The following is a 21,213-nucleotide window of genomic DNA, read 5'->3' as shown; positions in this document are numbered from 1 at the left end:
CTCTTTAAAAGATACCGCTGCCTTTCATGCAGATGGATAATGCTGCACTCACATAACAGCACATGGATTTCTCCTAGAAACTGCAGCTATAATTGTAGCTATTGCTTATACTGCTTCCACCCTGTTAGTGTTACGACTGTCCACAACACCACAGCTCAACCCAATTGCCAGAACTTCTGATAAATGTCTAACCGTTCTATGTAACACAAAAAAAAACCACCCTCACAATGCTACCTCCTTTATCTATTACATTATTTTTAACAGCAAGAGCATTAAAAAGCAATACTGTTTCCCTTCCCTTCATTGTCTGGAAGCCCCACATCAGTTCAGAACACGGATTCATTGGATGCTCTGCCCACTTTTGCAGATAACACGCTTTTAAGGAGAACACACTGTAGTTTTATTTTTAATCATTCATCAAGCGCTATCTCATTCAATCTAGTAAGAACTGGCTTTCATCATTTCCTTTTGCTGTATATGTTATCTGCCTGCAGTTACTACACATTATACAAAACAGCCATCCAAATGAATGGGCTGTGTTGTCCTGTTTACTCATATTGACAGCTTACACCTTGGGTAAGGACACATGAGAGGCAATATGTATTCTCAACAGAACAGGCGAGGCACGGCAAGTCCATTTCTCTGCACAGAAATAGCATGTTGGGCCAAGCAGCAGCAATAAGAAACGCAAGAAACTAAGTTCCTGACCACCTCTTATTTCCCTGCACTGACAAGGAGAAAAAAACCCGCAGAGTCAAAGCACTGGGCAATTCTATCATTTCATGCAGCCAGCTAGTCTGCCTGCAAAGCATTATCTATGGAGCACACTAAGATTCTTAGTAGATGTTGGGTTTTTTTCAACTAGAAGTATTTTTGCCACTTGCATTTCCTTTTTTTCCTCTTCTTCCTTTTCCTTTTCTTTGCTTAAAGGAAGGATGGCCCAATAAAAATTTAATGAGATAACCAGCAAAAAATACAACAGCTCTGATTTATAGAATCAGATAAAGAGATCAGAAATCTAAACACTCCTTACAGTCTTCCTTCTCGATTATTTATTGTTTGGCATATTTTCCTTATTCCCTCACAATAACATGCTGGTAGGGCAGCCATCTCACACTTATTTGCTCTTTGCCTAACAGATTCTTGCAATATTATCATTTCACATTTCAAACAATTGAGTGTAGTCTCGTTACCACAACAACACTGTAATGTCGGAACAAGAGAGTGGACTTCAACATACAGTTCTGTGTCACCTTGGCAAGCTCAAGAGAGCCATGCAAAGGGAAGAAAAAGAAAGGACAGCAGTGAGAGAAGAGAAGAGCAGCACTTAACTGTTCCATGTGGGAAGATACGCCAAGAGGACAACCACAGTGCTTCACAGTGATGTACAAGAGAGACACCAGTGGTGGTCCACAGGTGCACCCAAGCCCCCTGCTCACCACCGCCACGTGCAGGAGTACACCCACATCACACAACGGGCAGATGACAGTACAAACACCAACCTGACACATACAGACACTGTGGCAAACATCAGCCATCTCTTTCACCTCAACACAGAGGTCAAAGAGCAGTGGTAGAACAGCTGCTGTCCCAGTGATGCAGGGATAAGAAAGTCACGGAAACAGCATACACTTGACATGTAATGGGAATTAAACACAAGTAGACTTCCTCCTCCAAATGCCACGAGAATGCTGAGTAGCAACTTAAATGAAATAAGTCCTCCAAAAAGTTACTTCTCAATGCTTGCAAAATATTCCTGGGAGTTTTTCAAGCATCATGGAAATCAGCGAATGCCTTCACCTGCTAATCGAACAAGGCTGTTTCTCATCTCATTGAAATCAACTTAATTTGAACAGTATGCAGCCGGGGCCCTTCCTACTGCTGTGTTCATTACTAGAGCTCTATAAATGTCACACCTTTATTTTATTAGCGAAAGACATATTTTAGACATTAACAATAAAAGCATTCTTGTACGTGAGGTTTCTTGGCCCCCGTTGTGACTCTGAATTCTTGAAGGTCAGATAAAACAGTCTGTAGAAAGGGAGAGAAGAAAATGTTCTGCAATTTCCTTTTAAAGAGCCTCTGCAGCAAAAAAAGACAATAAATAGTCGATTTGTTACATGACTTAGGGGCAGCCACAAATGCTAAGACCACAGCTAAATGAACCTGATCATGAAAGAAGCAGCAGCTTGTTCAACGCTGCATCTACATTAGTTAAGTCGTTTTGTGATTCAAGTCCAAGATTTCACATTGTTCTACTTCCTCCTATTCCTCTGCTCTGGATTCCCTTTGTGACACTTTATCAATGGAAAATCGAGGGAGGGGTTTCCAGCTGGGAGCCCAACAAAAAAAAAAACAGGAGGTTCAGTCTGGTTTTCTCACTTGCACTGCAAGAGCCGTTTCAGTGCCAGTAATAAAAGAAAAGCTACACAAAGAAAGAAAAGACACGACCTGAAATTATTTTATCATCACAAATGCTGCACTATTCTTTATTCTCCGGTACGCTTAGTCTCACACATTGCCACAATAAATTGCTAGCTTAACCAGAGCTCCTTGCAAATAAAGTATTTGTACTGAGGGACCATGTCAGGTAGAATTCCAGGGATATAATAAGAAAAAGTTAACAGTGCTGTTGGACAGACCTACTCTTGGGTATGCCCTTATAATTTTACAAATTTATAGCTGCAATGTCCCAATTTAAGAAAAAACAATTACATACATAAATACATACACACACACCCGATTGAGCTCTCTGCTAGCCTTGATGAAACCAGGCACAACCAGTAAGGGAGGCTCACTGGCATACTGAGAGATGTGCAAATTCCTTTTTGCTCAAGCACACGTACACGGCTACATCTGGGGGTGTCATTACAGCAGCTGTGGTGTAGGTGCTTGCATTGTAACCTTAGAGGTGGTTTTGAAAATGAGATCATTGGCACTAAGAGGATTTTCAAGGTAAGACAACGGATAGATTTGGTCTCGTTTAAGACCATAAAAGACTATTAATCATGCATTGGAACATTACAGAAGCACAGATCATTCGTCTTGGGAAGTACTCTGTGCAATAACAACAGAGCTCACATAAATGTATGAGAGCACAGCTCAACACAGACGACAGGTTCCTTGAACTCTAGGGTAGCTATTTTCATACAGCACCAAGAAGTCCTGCCTACCACCGCCTTCTCAAACATAAGGAAAAATGCCTCAGAAGCTTCAATATACAGCTACCCAGCCACTGCAGGCTCTGAAAGTGTCCCAGAGATGAGGGAAATCTCCTTCTCAGGCATACACTGCCCCAGTAAGGTGGCTGATGTGCCTGTAATGGCTCTGTCCAGAAAGCACTTGGAGATACAGGATAAATCAAGGTTCCTGTGACTAGAAGGCAGTAGCTATCACCTCAGTCGTCTAAACTTGGCCAAGCCACGCAGGACAGAAGAGTAAAGCTGAAAGGAAACCACTATGGTGTAAAATCAGGTATGAAGACTCTCAAACACAAATACAAAGCTGGCAGTCGTCAGGATCAAAGAGCCAGAGAGATCAGAAGGCACCTTGAGACAGCACGGCATAGTACCTGCACTCCCTGAAAATATTCCTCAGCCTCTAGGACAATTTTCAACAATTTTTTCAAAAGGCAATGTGGGTATCTTGGGTACTTACACCATAATCAAATGTAAACCCTGAGAACCAACAGTTAGGGCTCTCCAAATCTGTACTGATGAGCACCTGCAAGAAAGAAATGTTTGGAGGAACTCCAGCATCACACACCTGCAGTTACCAAGACACCGTGACCATGCACTGTTTCTGTTGAGACTGTTGAGGAAGTGCCTTCATTACTAATGGCAAACACAACTTTTTCAACGAGGCTGCTGTGAAGCCACTACCTGCTCTATTTCACATCAAGCTTAGGCCCTTATTTACTACTGCTTACACCCTCCCTAAAAACATATATGAACTGCGTGGGCACTCTCTCTAGCTCCAGTCATTTTTACTTTACTGCCTTCCACAACACACAGAGTAATTCTAATTAAGCAGCTGAATGTGAAGGAGTTTAGGGGAGAGTTAAGGAAGTATCTAATTCAAATCTGATCTCAGAGGCAAACAGTGGAAAAAAATTATTTAACTTATGAAGTAATGCATCCTACACCACGACCCAGGCAAAAGGGACAGGAGCAAAACAGCCTTTAAATACATTCCTTCTCAGAACCAAATCTTGATACTGGACATACGTCAGTCACATCAAGCAAAACCATCAAAGAAATCATTGTATAATTTGTGACCACCACTCTTCCTTGTCTACTGACTCATCTTTGAGATAAGACAACAGAAAAGATTTAAAAGATTAAGAACAAAAATCCCAAAAAACAACCTGAACCTAGAATGGATAATTGTAAACTGAAAAATGGACTGGGGGGAGAAATCATTTCCTGTCCCTGCATCCTGAAGCACTAGATTTGAGAATAATTAATTACAGACCAACAAGTTTTAAACAGCCTTAGAGGGTCTTTTTAATTTATTAAATATATTTTGCTTTAATCACATTAATTTTTCAGAGATGTACAATAATCTTTGTGGTTTAAAATGACTTTGTATTCATTTTTTAATGGAGAGTATTTTTACTCATTTCATACATTATCCTTCCAAGAAAAATTATCATACTTGACTATCATACTTAATGAGGCACTAATTAATACTCCTATTTCTCCCCATTTAAAACTCCTTTGGGAACTGAGGTCAGAAACCTGTTTTAATGCACAAGACATTTATCTCCAGGACCCAAAAGGCATCTGCTTCCTGATGTGCTGCTCCAAGGAGTACATTCCCTTTGAAAACTCATGACCAGCACAAAAGTGAATCCCATTTAGGAGCCATTGTCTCTTGCTGGCACTGCCAATATCCACCTGCATGCTGGCCCAGCAAGGCTCCCCTCTTCTCAGATACTGCCCTGCCTTTTGTTTAGCAGCATGAAGTTACCTTTTCCACTCTCATCAGCCTGCAGCACGCAAGGAACATAACTGAAGGGCTCTGGCACCGCAGTGTGCTTGTAAAGCTGCTTGTTCTCCTGTCAGATCTCTGCCCAGCGCCGTGACACAATGAAAGGCAGCTCCACCTTCCTGCACTCAGTGGTCAGATGGAGCTGTGGCTTCCTGCCAGCTGCTCCAGCCCTGGCTGTGCCTTGCGAAGGGCGCGGTAGGCCAGTTCAGGTTGTAAACACCTCTTGGAGCAGCAGCAGCAGCTGTCTGGTGCTTCAAGGATTTCAGCAGGTTTAAAAAGCAATGACCAAGTGCAAGCTTTCCTAAAGTTCTTGTGAAATTTGCACAACACTCCAACTTCACACCTGCGTTTGCTCCACATTGTATACTAATTGCAATTATCTAAGAGCAGCTCTGTGACTGGAGGAAGGGAGGAGAGGAAGGCTTCCTTTTGGCACAGCCTCTTCATAGTTCAAAGGACACATATGGCCTGCAAACACAGTGCAGGGGATAATTTAAAATTAAAGGAGAGATGGGAGGAAAATGAGAACACAGCAGCAATAAACAGTGTTGCTCGGGATCTATTCGACTGGAACTTTAAATAAACAGAAAAGAAAAAAAGAAAAAAAAACAACACCCCTACTTTCATTTCATATCCAAGCAGTCTGAGCAAGGGACTCCATATAGAACTTGCAAGGGTAGCAAGGAACATCTGTTTGCATTGTAAAAGGATAAAGGCAGTGTCTAAGGCAGGCCTGCTCTGCTTTGCAGCTCTTAGAAGCCTTGCAAACGAAGCCACATGACGTCAACAGCCTGTGAGCTGGTGCCTCTGCCCACTCTGGATCCCAATGGACATCTACTCATGGCTCTACTCTCAGTTAGAGAGACACCAGTTCCGACTCAACCACCAAAGGGCACTAAATAAATACATAATAAACAAACAAACACAACAAATGTAAAAATAACAACAAAAGGAACCATCCACAACTACCCTCAGTTGTAATTTCTACACAATTATTGCACAACAACCGCCCATAACGAGAGAAATGAATTTATAACCACACGCAAGCTATATTTACCGGTGGGCTGGTGACAAAGCAGAACAGCAGGAAACCACAACGTGTGTCTTCATACTTGTTCCTCCATAGAGCAGAGCACAGCAGGCTCCCTGTGCCACGAGGAGGGCCATGCAGGTGATCCTGGACACACCAGCACGAGAGGAGCATGGCGGCACGGGGCAGGAGACCTGCGTGGCTGCCGAGTTTCACAGCTAGGCCACCCAAACAAATATGGAGTCTCATTTCCAAATGTACCTTGCTTCCCTAGACTCCCCAGAAGGCATTAAGTAAGAAGAAAACTAAAAATCTCTACCTCACAATCGGACTGTTCTGACCTCCCATTACACTCAGAGCATGGGAGGTATTCCTGCCCCTGGAAATGAACAGCATTCCCCAGGAGCGTTGCCCTCTTCTCTTGCCAGCAGTGTAACAGTCAATTCCCCCAAACCAGGGGTCTGGGACACCAAGACCAGTCCTCAGGAGGAGGCCCACAGAGGACATCCTCTGGGCCTCTGCTGAGGAGAGTCAGCTGGGTTCGACTCCATCACTAAGCTCAAGGGACCTCCACAAACACCTCTGAAAATGTCACTTTTGGGGTAAACTTGGCTGAAAATGAATCACAGCTTCAGAGATTACCAACAGGACAGTCAGGCCAACAGACTCAAGGAAGACAGGCGGCACGCTGAGGACAGACGTGTTTTCTCAGGCTGACACGGCACGCCGGTGTGCTGTGTCCAGGAACAGGTCCTGCTGAAATTTTATTTTCCTTTTTTCTTGAGGGATTATTTTTAACTTGGACCATTTCCCAGGCCTGGCTCAGACTATGACTACAGAACGCTTATGTCAGCACAAGGAAGCGATCTAACGAGCACCCAAGGGGGTAGGGGCGGGGGTGGGGGCAGGATGGCTGCTTTCACCATCCCGGCCACCTTAATGAGCTTGTAACACAACAGCTTATGGACAGCAGGTTAAAAAGTCACAATGCCAAGTTAACCGAGGAAAGCAGATGACAAAAACAACAGCGCTCACTGGTTTCTGATAGCACTGGGCCTCCCCTCTGGGAACAGAAACCTTACATTCAGCCTCAGTACAGCACGGCTCCTAACACTCACGTAGGGAAAGCCCTGCAGCCTACAATGCGTGCTACGATGGAGACCAACTCCACACATGCTAATTACTGCTTCCTGCATTTATGCTGACCAATGCAGTACTCTTGCTCTGACAGCAATGAGTGAACCTGTCATGAAAAGGAAGGACGCATTGGGCTCGTTATTGATCCTGCCTAAGTACGATCACACTGTCTTGAAATGAAGCCCAGAAGGGCACTGTTCTTCCAGAACCGAGTTGCTTTTGGAAGATGAGTCAAGAGCATTTCCACATACTTAGAACTCTTCTTGATGCTGCTGACAACTTTTCCTGGCTTTACAGACACATTTTCTGATCCTTAATGTATTTTCTTTCCCTTACTGCCGAGAGAAAGAGCCACACAAATAAAGAGAAATCTGACTATCCCAGGAAATTACATAACTTACTATACAGAGTGCTGTCAAATATGCACAAAGTTAGCTAACTGAAATAATATGATCTTTTCCTTTTAATACCCTTCATTTATAGTCATTGTAGGTGCTACATGTAGCAACAATAAGTGGAACAATTTCAAAGAGCACTTTTCATATTGAGACAACTATTTTATATCCCTGTGTGAAGCAGACTATTACTACAGCTCACTTTGCGTGATGGTACCAGAGAAGGGCACCGTGAAGTAAACCCAGAGAGGTTAACTGTTCCCTAGAACCAGAGCTAAAGCTCAGACCAGAGAGAGGCAACATCCACAGCCAAACTAACTTTCTTAACAGCACCTGTATCTGGCAGGCTGAGGAAGGAGCCTCCAAAAGGCACAATTCTGCCTCATCACTGAAGCTTCCTGCAGCATCAGCAGTGTACGGGGCTGACCTCTGCTGCAAACAAAACATCATTTGGGATCGGCACACGTGTGGGCAAGTTGTTCAACACCGAAAAGGATGAGCTCAATTTGCAAAGTATTAGACGAAAGTTACGTAAGAAGCTTTTATTGTAATCATGTGGATACATTGAGGCCTTGGTTGACAGCACTGCTCCATTCCCATTGTTCAATGGGGATGAAATAACACCCAGCTTAAAAAAAACAGAATAAATAAATAAATTTAACAAACCACCGAAACCAAACCATATACAAGCCAAAGAATAATGGACAAAAAGTAAATGCATCATCAAGCACTCACTGTGTTTTATGTTCCTTTTCTTCATCAATTATAATTATTGTGATGTTAATAAAGTGTTAAATGACAAAGTTAGATCACAAAGCAAAACAGAGACAGAGAAGGAAGTTAGCATATACCATCAGATGATAAATACCAGGAAGATATCACAACCCTATGGACTAAGTATAATTTATGACTAGTCATCAGATTATGGCATCTAAGCTCAATGCAGAAAATAAGTATTTCAAGCATGGCTAGAATAATAGCACCGAGCTATGATGTACATACCATAGTATGTATGATACTAATGCAAGTGTTGTCTCAAATTATTCTTCATAGCTGGAAAACAGAAATATGCCTCTAAAACTTATCATGACAAATCTGATCTCATTTTCAAGTGTTCATCTTTGCGTTATAACATATTCGTAAATGATGCATTTGTGAAGGTGGGAAAAGAAACGAGAGTAGAGGTTAATTAGTTAAATGTAAATAGTAGGGAAAATGAAAGAAAAAATCAGAAGAAATTTGAGCTAAGAAATATGAAGAACATTTTGTGTGTGTACATGTGTGAAATGTAATACAATTCCAACTTTAGGTCACTTGGATTACATCTGTTCATGCTGTTCAGTTCTCAGTTTCAGAAGTTTTAGGGTTTTTTCACACATGGTTTTAGAAATGGTGCATACCTCCAACTTGTATTACATATTGCCAATGTTTCCAAATAATCTAAGGTAAACCACAAGTAGAATGAGGTTGATTACTGCCACTATTTTTCATTTTTCCAATGTGCTATTAGGGTATTCATAACCAAAAGGAAATTAATATTCTTTGAATTAGCAATTAGGACAAAAAAAGTATTTGGCAAATCTATTTAATACAAGTACTTAATAGGTAAGTGTTCTAGGCCTCAGTTTTTTAGACATTCATTACTGAATTATGACTTTATTCTATTAGCACTTTCAACAGTTTTTTTAATGTAAAGCGTAGCGTTGCTGATTTGCATTAATATTGAGGATACATATTCTAAATAAATGAATGATATCAATAATCAATCAACAAAAAGTATCCATCGATCCATCAGTCAACATAAGCCTTGGGCCTCGGTTCAGGAGCAGGCCTCCTTTGAGGAATACAGAAGAGACATCTGAATACTCAATTGTATTTGATTCTACATACTAAATACTTAAATGCAATCCCACCTGGGATCCAGAACACTGCAGACCCCACAGCAAGTCACACAGCATCACGCAGCCAGGGCAGGCATTCCTGTAACAGATCCCATGGACACAAGCAAGGGCAGGAGGTCCTCTCACAGCCCCTGCCACAGCAAACAGGCAAATTCCCAAAGCTGCAGCTTGAAAGGAAAGGCAACAGTTACCTCACATCGTGATACTCCATTGAGAAAATGAAGATAAAGCAACCTGCTAACAATTATCCTCTGGATGCGAAGCCAGGGTCTAGGTAACACCTGTGGGTGACATTCCAGACACAGGCAGAGTTTTCTAAATAACGCCAGTGAGCCTCAGAGAAGAGGCTGAAGAGCAAAGCTCCAAAAATACAACCTCTTCGCGTATCAACAGGGCACATAAAGGGTTAACAAACCACTGCTGGCTATGTTCTTTATTAATCTCACCCCTCCCTTATTTAGCAATTTCCTCCTTAAATCCCGGCTTCTCTTGACCATTTCCCTCCCAATTTTGGGTCCTTTTCCTCCCAAGCTTATCATCTGCCACAAGTTCTCCCTCCTGTCCCATGCCCGCATTCCAGGCTTTGTCCTGCTTCTCTGCAACACCCGACTTCTGGCTGGGCTTCACGCTCACTTCATATTTATGGCTCTCCTGCTCTTCCAAGCTTGCAAAGCTGGTTTTCACTCTGCTGCCTACAACTGCCAGGACAAGGAATAGAGTCTGCAAGCTGGAAAGAACAGCTCGTGAGCACCAGCCATCAGGAGAGCTGGCCTTTGTCACTAGAAAACCAAGGTGGAAATGCACACCTTGCGACTTATTTAGTTCGAAGCCTGAATGTTTCTGTCTAGAATGTCTGTTTGTATCTCAAGTCACAAAGAAGCCATTAGTACCAATAATGTGTCATTACGGGGGCGTCAGCAGAGACTCTGCAGCTAAGGTTAATTTGAGATGCACAATTTAAAGCAGAACTAAAATCCCTCCATTTCACACTTTAATGACTGAATTCAAATCATTCTTCAAATTTGACACGGTAGCTGTTAAGGGGACCCGTGCACTTTTCTTTTTTTGACAATTTTTAAGTAAAATGCAAGCTACCTATTTAGAAGAAAAACATTACAGATCCTGCCTTGCAATCATTTTAACCCATTTTCCCCTTAGATTTCTTCTCAGCAGCTTAATTCTTTGTGAGTCTTTATACTTTGCCCGTTCATTCTGACATGCAAGATTATGCCTGATACAGGCTACTTCTGCAATTTGTAAAACAAATAGGCAGAGTTAATGATTTCACTCATAGTAATCCACATGACTTCGCCAAGATTTGCTTACCTTAAACACACTACATCACTAACACAACAGTAGTATTTGCACAATTCTCTGTTGTAAGTATTTCTACTCTCAACATCCTGCTAAAACACTGAAGCGATACAATCTTCATTCCTCCCGTGGAAAACCAAGGCAAAGACAGAAGGATGCTGCAGTTCAACAACAGCTTTAAGCTGATCCAAGCAATGACCAAGAAGGGCAGTAGCACCCTGCCCACCTCTTCTTCCAAGTCTTTCTGACTTCTCCCTCCTGGCAGAAACACTACTCCTGATAAACTAACCAAGTAATGGGGACTCACCTATTTGAAAACCAGCTTGCCACAACAAAACTGAGCAGCCCACACTTAAACAGACCTTGAAGCAACAATTCAAGCAACTTAGGATCATACAGGGAACGTGTAACACAGCAAGAAATTGAGCCAAAGTCTCCCAAATCCACTGATAGTTTTTATCAAGACACTTCCCTGACCACAGCTGATAAGATACAGTAAATAATTAAGCAGAATCTCATTACAACACAACAAATCAGCATGATAGGCTAAGATTCATGCTGTTAAGCAGAGATGAAACAACTATCAGTGAAACACCTCCTGCCTTCTCCTGTGGATTCCTCAATACAGCTCACACTATGTCAGAAAAATAGACAGAAATGCTTTCTTGCCATCCCACGCTCAACTCGATTTCGTTCTGAATTTTGAAGAAATCACAGCACCAGCACACAGACATTCTTTGGAGAACTGCCCTCCATGCTAAAAATGGCAATGGAATTGCACAAGGGGGAAAAAAATTCCAAGAAATCTTTGACTCATCCATTGTTATTCATCAGGTTTCTGGAGCAGAGAATGGAATGCCGTCAAGCTGAAACTGACAACGCTGTTTTCTGATCTCTAAGTGATGTCAATCCTTCACAAAGCCACAAGTGCTGAGAAAATTTTCTCTGCAAAATTCTAAGAATGACTCTTAAATTTTGTTAGTTTGGGGGGAGGAAAAAAAAAACAAACAACTGAGCTAAAAGAAGCACATGAAATTAAACTCCTATGTAGGCATGGCTTTGAGTACTGAGAATATTAGGATTCACAGCTTTGTGCTCTCCGTGACTCAGACTCGCTGCCACAAGAGTCAAGAGACCTGGGACCCAACTGGAGCTCTGCATAATCCTGCTGTATTGTGTGATCTTATTTTTTGCTTTCTTTTACTACATAGCAGCAGATATGCCCCCAAGGACTCAGCACAGACTTTGTACCTGTTCAGTTGATGTATTTTGCTCCAAGTAGCTTTCACCCAGCAAAACCAGATTTTTCCCCTATCTAGTTCTTATGGTTTTAGAACAACACAGCGCCGACCAAATATAACAGCAGAAATGGCTTCAATAAAGTTCTGAGAATAACACATCTACTCCGGCATGCCAGCACACTATTTTTAATTGTAGCTCATTAAAGATGTAATAGAAGAAGAATCACATCCACTTCCACCACTGCTCTGTCAAGGCAGTGAGCTAATCACGCTGCTGCATCGTACAAAAAGGAACACTTCTGCATAGTGATTTAGGTAATCTAATTGAAAGGCAAAAAGCAGTGATTCACTCCTTGTTCTATCTGTTACTGCAACATGTTTTCTGCCTATCACGGGGCCCAAGCAGCCACACAGCAATTGGTTGCAAATGTTAGTAAAACAGAGACCTGGAAAATGAAAAAAAAACCAGCAAGTCAGATGAAATGCTGAACAGGAAAAAGAAAAAAAAAAAAAAAAAAGAAATCTGGACTGCAGACGAGAAGTACTTTACAGAACAGCATGCAAATACAGGCCTGTAAGGTAATTTAAACCAAATGCAGACTGAAACTGAAGTAGTTTGGTGAGTCAGCACAGTACGAGGACACGAAAACTACACATGAAAAGTGCAACTTTTTTTTGTATAATGCATACTATTTCATACCAATTTACCAGAAACAAATCAATTGTCTCCTTCATGATTAGCCTCCTTCTCCTCTTTTTGGACTCGACCTCTACCTTCCAGAAACAAGCTGCGTGCGGGCTGACTAGCTGTGCACTCTGATGTCTAGGACTTTCATTTCCCTTTCACAGAAATTTCATCTCCAGACCATGACAACGTTAATAAACAATCACTGTTTTCCTGTCTTCCAAGATTACTTTCCTCTGGAAACGAAAAAAATACTTTAAACCAAAGCTGCGGAGAATCATTACAGGCTCCAACAATGTAAATGTCTCCCAGATTTTGCCAGCCCAGAGGCTTCAGCCACCTACAGCTCTGGTGCACACTAGGTCCTTAGCACTGACCATGCAGAGGAAAGCCAGCCTCATCTCTGCTTGAAATATTTTCAGAGCCATAACAGTTTTTAAACTTACAAAGCAATTTTCATCTTCGTTTTCATCTCATCCTTGCCTCATACTTTCACAAGAACGTAATCCTGTGAAAGCCACAACAATTGCTTGTTCATTGGAGACTGTCACTCTGCGAAGTGCTTTCTGAGATAGATTTGTATGGACAGGCGTGTGTAGCAATGAATAATCCAAAAATATCCACAATAGATAATAAGCAGAGTCTAGAAAAAAAAATACCATGTACTGCAAACATGGCCCAAGTTGGAATGAATGCCGACAGTAGCAACAGGACAGGAAGAGCAAAATGTTATTGTATGTTACTGGCACGCAGCCCATAATTACAAAAAATACTGCAGCATTCCCCAGCAAGAGCAGAAAATATTATCATTGCAAACAAAGCAGCTGCAGCACCCTGCCTGTTGCTGCAAACACACTGCGGACACGCAGCAGAGGCAACAGAGGAGAGGGCGGCTGGCTGCTGAAGGACTCCCAGCCTGTGGGTGGCACGTCTTCTCAGGTCCACAGCTGCCCCACACCAGAGCATGAGCAGCTCCTGGTCAGCAGCAGTGGGCTCCCACATGGGCTCCAGCTGCCAAGCCCTGTGGCATAGGAGAAAATGGTTTTAGCAGTCTCACAAATCTTTCTGTTCCAGCTCTTCGGTGTCAACTGCTGTCTTACCTGGCTGTCTCCAACCCTCTACAAATGGTGTTTAACAAGAGGCTAGCAAGAGGCTCCCTAGCATCAGACGACACACAGCAGTGCTGCTACAACCAGTACAATTCGTCTCCCATGACGGTGAGCAGCCGCTCCACTGTGTATTACCCACACAGAAGACAACAAGCACACAAGTTTATGGTCAGTGCTCTTCCCCACCCTCCACCCATGGGCTGTCAGCACAAGGCACAGTCCCACCAGCTACAATTAAGCCTCAGCTCAGCTCCTCTGCTAACAGGCATGTAAAGCATACAGATTAGCAGTCCTGGTTCATCATTCATAAGAAGTAGGTCTATAAAGTTTGGTTTCTACATGAGTCATGACAAAAAACTCAGCTAAGGAGCCAGACACTTTCTCCAGGCTTTATGTATTTGCAGAGTAGAAAACAGAAATAGAAGTCTGAGCAGTGAGATTAGCAGAGAAGGAAACCCCGTTCAATTGAAAGATACTTATTTCTAACTTGAGTTTCCTCTATAGGCTGCAGACAGTTACAAAGTCTCTGGACAAAGCTGCAGAACCTCAGCTTAGCCTCAGCTATCAACAGCACTACCCGTATTCAGAACCTCCCCACAGTCCTGCAATGCTAAAGCTAAGTTTGAGACATGCAACATCAGCTGTTTGCCAGTCTCTTTTAGAGATACTCTAATCATCATCTTATTTTCTTACCGCCGACCAGAAAGATGATGCCTTTAGGAGGGAGCACACTGCCATACCACAACGCTGCCCAATTCACCAGTGCTTCTTGTCTTTCACACAGCAGTTTTTCTCTGTCAAACACGGAGATGACTGTAGCAGGAATGTATGCAGTCGGTTGCAAGACTACATTTTTGTATTCTCATAAGCCATTCATTGGTTTATAGATACAAAGTCCCACAGGGAGGGCTGCTAATCCACATAAAGTCTCTGGGTGCAGGATCTGACTCTCTGACGTAGCAGATGTGTAAAATAACATCTAACCAAACATCTCCCCAGTAACTCTGCAGCTAGAGACTGAAAAGTCCTAAGAATGTGTCCAAGGGCAATGAAGAAGGGGAAGGATAAGAACAGGGACCTGTATCTAGAAAGTAAAGAAAAGTTCAGGCTTTGTGAATTGTTTTTTGATGGTGTAGTTATTTTTTCACATCCATAGCCAAGCTGCGGCACCACAAGTGAGGACTACTGGGGGTGGGGAGCACAGCCACTGAGGCCTGCTTTGATCCACAGCAGACTGATCAACTAACTCCTCCTTGGTTTCTGGGAATCTTAAAGATCCTACCTCTGAAGCCTCCACTGTGCCTCCAAAGACCTTCCAGAAGGAAGGTCTAACTCCTCGAGAAGAAAACACTTCTCAACAAAAAGCACACAGCTGTGTAACACTGCTCACCACAGAGGCCCCTCTCCACTCTCAGAGCTGACGTGTGGAAAACACAGCCCCCATGGTTTTACATGCAGAGAAGAGTGGAGGGTGAGAAAAAAGTCAAGATCTTGTTCAAAAGTCCCAATTTAAAACTTCTGGCTACTCCCATTTTATGAAGTTAAAACCAGTCTCTGCTAGGAGCAGCCTGAACTTCAGATCTGGATCCTGCCCTTTGCAAAGCTGCTAGTGGGCTTGGATCCAAGGCTTGTGTTCAAGCTCTTATCTACTCCATGCTAAAACGACTAAAACCATGCATTCTTTATAACAAATAGCCTCACAGAGAGGAAGCACAGTATTGGCACGGTTCATGTTTACATCACTCTTCCAAAAGCCAAAACACATGGTTGAAGTTGGAAATATAACAGTTTTTGTGTATTTTGCCTAATGTGGTTTACAGCCAGAGCAGTCAATGGCTGCGTCAGCTTCATCCATTTCAGCAGGTGAGGCTCAGGAGCAAAAATCCCAGGTGATGCTCACCAGCACTGAACACAACATGGGCACGGGCAGCAGCACAGACGTGGCTGTGCCCTGCTGCAAGGGGGCCCTGGCTGTGCCACGACACACTCAGCTCCCCGCAGTGAAGGTCTCCATTCTCTGTCCCCACCACCTCCTCTTCACAAAGGCTTACACACACTTACATAAACAAATGAACAATTCCATTATGTGCCTGGCAGCCCGTGCACTTTCTTTCTGCTTCACAATAGAGGCGCCCCATTGAAAAGATCCATATACAGGGGAAAAAAATCTAAGCAAGTCTCCAGCAAGCACACATATTATCAAAGCCTCATTTCCACTTAACACAAGTTGCTTTGGGAACGAATGCAGCTGACTTGAGGGGAAAAACACAAACAAACAAACAAGCAACCTCTTTTTCCATTAGCTAGGAGAAAAAAACAAAAAAAAAAATCGAACCAGTGCCATCTTTGTTGAAGGGCTCCACTAAAGTAATGGTTTAGAAGAGCTGAGGAGCATGGATGGGGGACAATTTGTGACTGATCACTGCCATCTGAACATGGCACGCTGACAGCTGAAAGAAGAGCAGAGAAAGGCAAAACAAAACAGGCATGTGTTTAATCCGGGCAGGCTCAGTCCCCCATTTTCATTCCCAGTGAAAAAATAAAAGGCTAAAGGAAGCCGGTCCCTCCGCCTGCTCAGCACGCACACAGCTCCCTGCCTCACACCACAGGACACGCGGATGGAGGCACTGCTTCTTCACGTGCTGGAAAAAAACACTGCAATATCTTAAAACGCATCTCTCACCACCAAAGAACCTCCCTTTCTCTGATACTGCCAGCGAGCTCCTCCACTCCCAAATGCACTGAAATCTAAACAAGACTCAACAATTTTGTGACTGCGACGGAGAGCTGATCGAATGATTATAAAGGTCACGCAGATGCTACAAAGATATATTCCCCTGAACTTCAACATGAGCTTCCTCAGAGGCCAACAGCAAAAAGGCTGCCGTGAAAGGAAAATCGTGCATGTTATCTCTGTCAGATGTCAATGAAAAAAAGACAGGAATAAAAGCATTGTGACTTGCACTCCACAGAGCTCAGAAGGAATGCTTGCTGACAGAAAATGGGGACTGGGAGGAAACAAGGTGGGCTTACAGATGTCACAAAGGTCTCACTGTGGTTCCCTCCCTTTCTCACCAGCCTGGTCTGGCCACAACTGTTGTCCTATGCCTGCAGTAGGGTGAGCCCCAGAGAGCAAAGTCTTGTAACACCTGAGCTGCAGGGATGGGGGGAGAGATGGCGAAAGGAAGGGGGAGTTGTAAGATCCAGAGCTCCTATATGGCATGTGGCAGCTGCCTCAAATGTATTTGCATTAATGCCTCACTTCACAACTACAAAAATTGCCTCACACTCCTACTGGCAGAGTCTTGTATCCCCTTTTGTGTTCACAGTCCCTAATGCAAGAAGTGCATGTAAAAAGAAGTCGTCCACACTGATTTGCAAGTTTCTAACTTTTTTGGATAAATCTGTACAAATGCCTACAAGGACTGGTGCAATTTCCCAAGAAATGGCTCCAGTCCACCAACCAGAAAGGAAATATTTAGCTCCCTGCAGCGAGTCTGTTATTTCAAAAGAAACTTAATAGCTCTATTCCTACAGAGCAAATACAGAGCAATCACCAGAGGCCAGCTATGCTCTCCTTTCTTCTGAAACCTGGTAAGCAACAAATGTCTGCAAATGCCACCAGGCAAAGGGTTTTGATATTCTGTACAGTTGTGAGGTTATATGCCCTGCTTCTACTATGTTATGTTGGTTCTTCTCATTCTGCAGGTTTCTTACAGTAATTTTGCCTTCTTCAGCACACTTGTAGGTCAGAAAGGAATAAGTAACTTTTTTTTTTTTAAAAAAGGTAGAGCCTGCTTTCTCAGTTTTCATTTAGGCAGCATTTCATTGGCTGGTTTTACAACTGTAACATTTCCTCTGAACTAGACAAAATAAGAAGACTCAGAGGTCATTCTTTTCTAATGAGAGCAATGAAAACAAAAAGAGAAAGACTACAGGGAAAAGGTGGGCTCTTCATTGGAGTTCATAACTAATTGTCTTTATTAAAAATATTTAATAACTCAAGACAACACAATTCAGCTTCATTCAGGGAACTCCTGCTGCTAGTCAAACATCTAAGTGCAAATTGCAACTCTGGTTATGAAAGGGACATTATTTTCTTTATACTTTTAACTCTTCCTGTTCAAAGACACACTGATGAAGCAATTAAGGGAGACATGTTTATTACAGCTGGTGGAGTACTAACAGGCTCCGTCATGAAGTTGGGTAAGCACCAACGAGGTGCTTGAACATAAAAATGAGAACTATGTGTTTAATACAAAAGTATCACTTAAGAATGCTGTAAGCTCCAATTACTCATGACATTATCAGCAACAGTAACATAACTGCATATGCGTTCTTCTGGCAGTGCATTGCATTTTCTTCAATAGCTTTCCTCTGCAGAGTTCCCATGTCACACAGATTCCAAACTTGGAAATACTTAGGCACACGCCTAACTTTCAGGGAGAATAGCCACATTGATTTAAACAAGGTTCAACCCTTACAAATGTTAGAATGATCGCCTGTGTGCAGGACCGGACCTCACGGGGCCCATTTTCCAACAGATAACTGCATTACATATATTTTTGCTGCTGTTCTTCTTTCCCTCTCTCCGCTATCTTTATCGCCACGGGCACAACTATGACACTCGGAGGTAAAAAGGATTAAATTAATCACAAACTAACCGTAACTTACGAGACGACCCTCCAGTCACTCACCTCAAACCATCTGAGTGTTTCGAGATGTTACTGCGCAAGCCTCCTTTCTTCTCTCCCCTCTCTCACATGAGATGCTGCAGCGGTTTTTTTCTGATGCTTCGCATTAAAACTCTTTCCTGGGCTCCAGGATCTTAAACAAAAACAAACCAAGAAACACTCAGAATGAACATGTCATTTCAAGCAATTGGTGGGTGGCTCGGGGGAAATCCCTGACCTTTCTCCAATGTATATTTCATTACCTTCAGTGAGCGTGCTAAGTCCCCACAGCAGAAGCACTCTTCTGTGGGCTGCTCTTACAACAAAACAAACCAGCAACTATTTTAGACCAGTGAAAAACATGCCATTTTTAAAATCTCTATGGCAGTACGCTACAAAGTGTTTAAAGAAGGATCTTGTGTACAACTGGGCTCCGCAAAATAATGAAGGAGAAAAGGGACGAAAGCTCAGAGATGCAAATCAAGAAGAAAAAAAAAGATAACCATTATGTAAGCATGAAACTGTTAGAGGGGAGAGCAACGATTGGCTTTATTATCATTGCAGTGCTACCACTGATGTTATTACTAGCAGTAACATGCACAGCTCCCGAATCGGAGACGTTTTTGGAGCAGTCAGGGGACACAGCGACGTGCCAGGGAACCTGCACAGTGCCTACACTACAGAACCCAGCCCTAGCAGAGGAGAGGAAGGAAGGGAGGAGGAGGAGCGACAAAGCACTGAGTAAGAGAAACTGGCAGGTCTCTAACACAATCAATTCTGACGTTCTCCACCATCGCCAAAAAAGGTCTGAATGGGTCTGACCGCGACCTACGCGCTGCTGCGCTACGCCGAGCGCTTCCTCGTCCCCTCCCGCAGCCCCACTCCTCTCCTCACCCCTACCTGCGGTGCCTCAGCCAGCGGCTGAGAGCCGGCAGCCCAGGCTGTGTCAGCAGGAAAACCCCTCGGCTGCGAGCAGCCGGCGCTGCCAGCCGACGCAGAGCTCACTTTCCCTTGGACGGCACGCTCCTGCATTTGCACGGCCCCGCTGGAGCGCAGGCATCCCGGTTATTCCCTCCACACCATTTTTAGCACCAACAACTCTATTCCTCTGCATTCATTCTTGTGCTGCTGAAAGCCTGAACGGCGAGCCGTTCCCGTGGCTACACCTATGGCTGACCCCACCGAAACCAACAACCTTTCCCAACGTGACAAAGAAGAGAGTTTGACCTTGCGTGCAGTTGAGCCAAACTGCTTCGGGTTTTCTTCCCTCAGCTATGACAGACAGACACTCTGAGCAATTTTTTCCATTGCTTTTAATTAAGAAATGGAGACATTATCCACAGCCTTCTGTGGCTGTACATACTTCAGAAAATACAACTAAAGTGGTCAGAAACTCTTAGAAGTACAGCTTTCCACATCACACTTTACCTCCCCCCCTCCCTTAAAGAAAACCCAAAACTCAGCCCAAAGACCAACACGCAAACCAGGAGCAACATGGGCTTCCCCAACCCTGCCCAGGGCCTGCACCTGTTCCACCACTCCCACAAGTTGCTTACAGCATGAACAAATCCCCAAATGCTCCATTTAAATTATCCTGCTCCTCTGTGCTCCTCCATGCTCAGGCTGCTCCTGCTTCCCTTGGGGAGCCCGCTCTCACACCTAGCAGCCAAGTCTACAGATTTGCAGGGAGGGGACAGAGCCCTCCAAAGCTGTAACACAGATCCAGAGAAGGCTGCGAGTTCAAAGTGAAACGAGGACAACCTGTCCGTGACTCATTCCACCCAGAAATGATTCTTAATTTAAGAAAAACTGTTAATTCTTTTACAGAATGCCCCCCCTCTGAATCAACGAGCTCCTGCCTCCCTCCATCTTTCCCCAGCTCAAATACAAGGTAGCTGGGGACTCTATTTTAAGACTGAAAACAGTGTAAAATCCTCCTGCCCTCATGTCTCCGTTAAAGAGACAGACTGTTTTTTGAGGGACGGATTCCCAGCTATCCTCTAGACTCTTAACATGACCTAGGGGCAAATGATATGTGACACTTCCTGAAGGGCTGGAATAGCTGTAAATGACACCTGAGCTTCTACGGCGCCTTTTAGGTATGAGAGTTTGGCTCTAAATCATAAAATCATAGAATCACCAGGGTTGGAAAAGATGCACATGGTCGCTTCACCCTGATTTTCCTGTGCCTCAGTTTTCTCCATCTCTACAACAAAGATAACAGCATCTCAGAGGGCTGTAAGAAACACAACACCCACACTGAATTAGTGGTGATGTGGTGACGTGGGCAAAGCTGCAGGTACCTCTTAGCTCACGTGAAACTGAAACTTCACATCCCCCAAATGAACAGAAACAACCTGGTAAGCCAAACCGAGGTGCCGGACGTGGCTCTGTCCATGTCTGAATCTGTTCTGCGGGCAGCCCTTCCATCCATACAACTCCCTCCCCTTGGGTGCTCCCAGCAGGCGTGGGGCAGGCTGAATGGTTTCACTGTAGTCACACAGCAGCTTTACAGCTGCTCAGAAAAGGCCTATTGTAGCCCTGTATTTTACTATCTCGAGTAGCATACATTCATTTGCTGTACAGCTCCTGTTACCCATCTGATCTTTACAGAAAAAGAAGCAACAAATCAGAGTTTGCCAAATGAAAAGCGGTTTTACTGTGAGGGAGAGATTTTTTTCGGTTACTGTATTAAAAACAGTGGTGAAATCTTAATGCACAACGATTCAGTCACAC

At 43.5% G+C, this 21,213-nt stretch overlaps 1 protein-coding gene across 10 annotated transcripts in view; it reads right to left on the bottom strand.

The window, feature by feature from the left end:
* ATXN1 (ataxin 1) overlaps window positions 1-21,213 on the bottom strand; it is a 202,629-nt gene that overhangs the window by 128,603 nt on the left and 52,813 nt on the right. For 7 of the 10 annotated variants that reach the window (XM_048940512.1, XM_048940511.1, XM_048940507.1 and 4 more), the window contains one exon: window positions 18,502-18,631. The gene's annotated coding sequence lies outside the window, so the exon portion shown is untranslated. Of the gene's footprint in view, window positions 1-4,971; window positions 5,461-18,501; window positions 18,632-18,740; window positions 19,239-19,377; window positions 19,639-21,213 lie in introns of those variants that run through there. The other 3 variants (XM_048940514.1, XM_048940517.1, XM_048940516.1) reach the window with 3 other exon arrangements.

Source organism: Lagopus muta, chromosome 3 (genome assembly GCF_023343835.1).
Source record: "Lagopus muta isolate bLagMut1 chromosome 3, bLagMut1 primary, whole genome shotgun sequence".
Classification (NCBI taxonomy): Eukaryota; Metazoa; Chordata; class Aves; order Galliformes; family Phasianidae; genus Lagopus; species Lagopus muta.
Note: the sequence above shows the minus strand (reverse complement) of the source record. Positions and strands in the feature narration are given on the sequence as shown.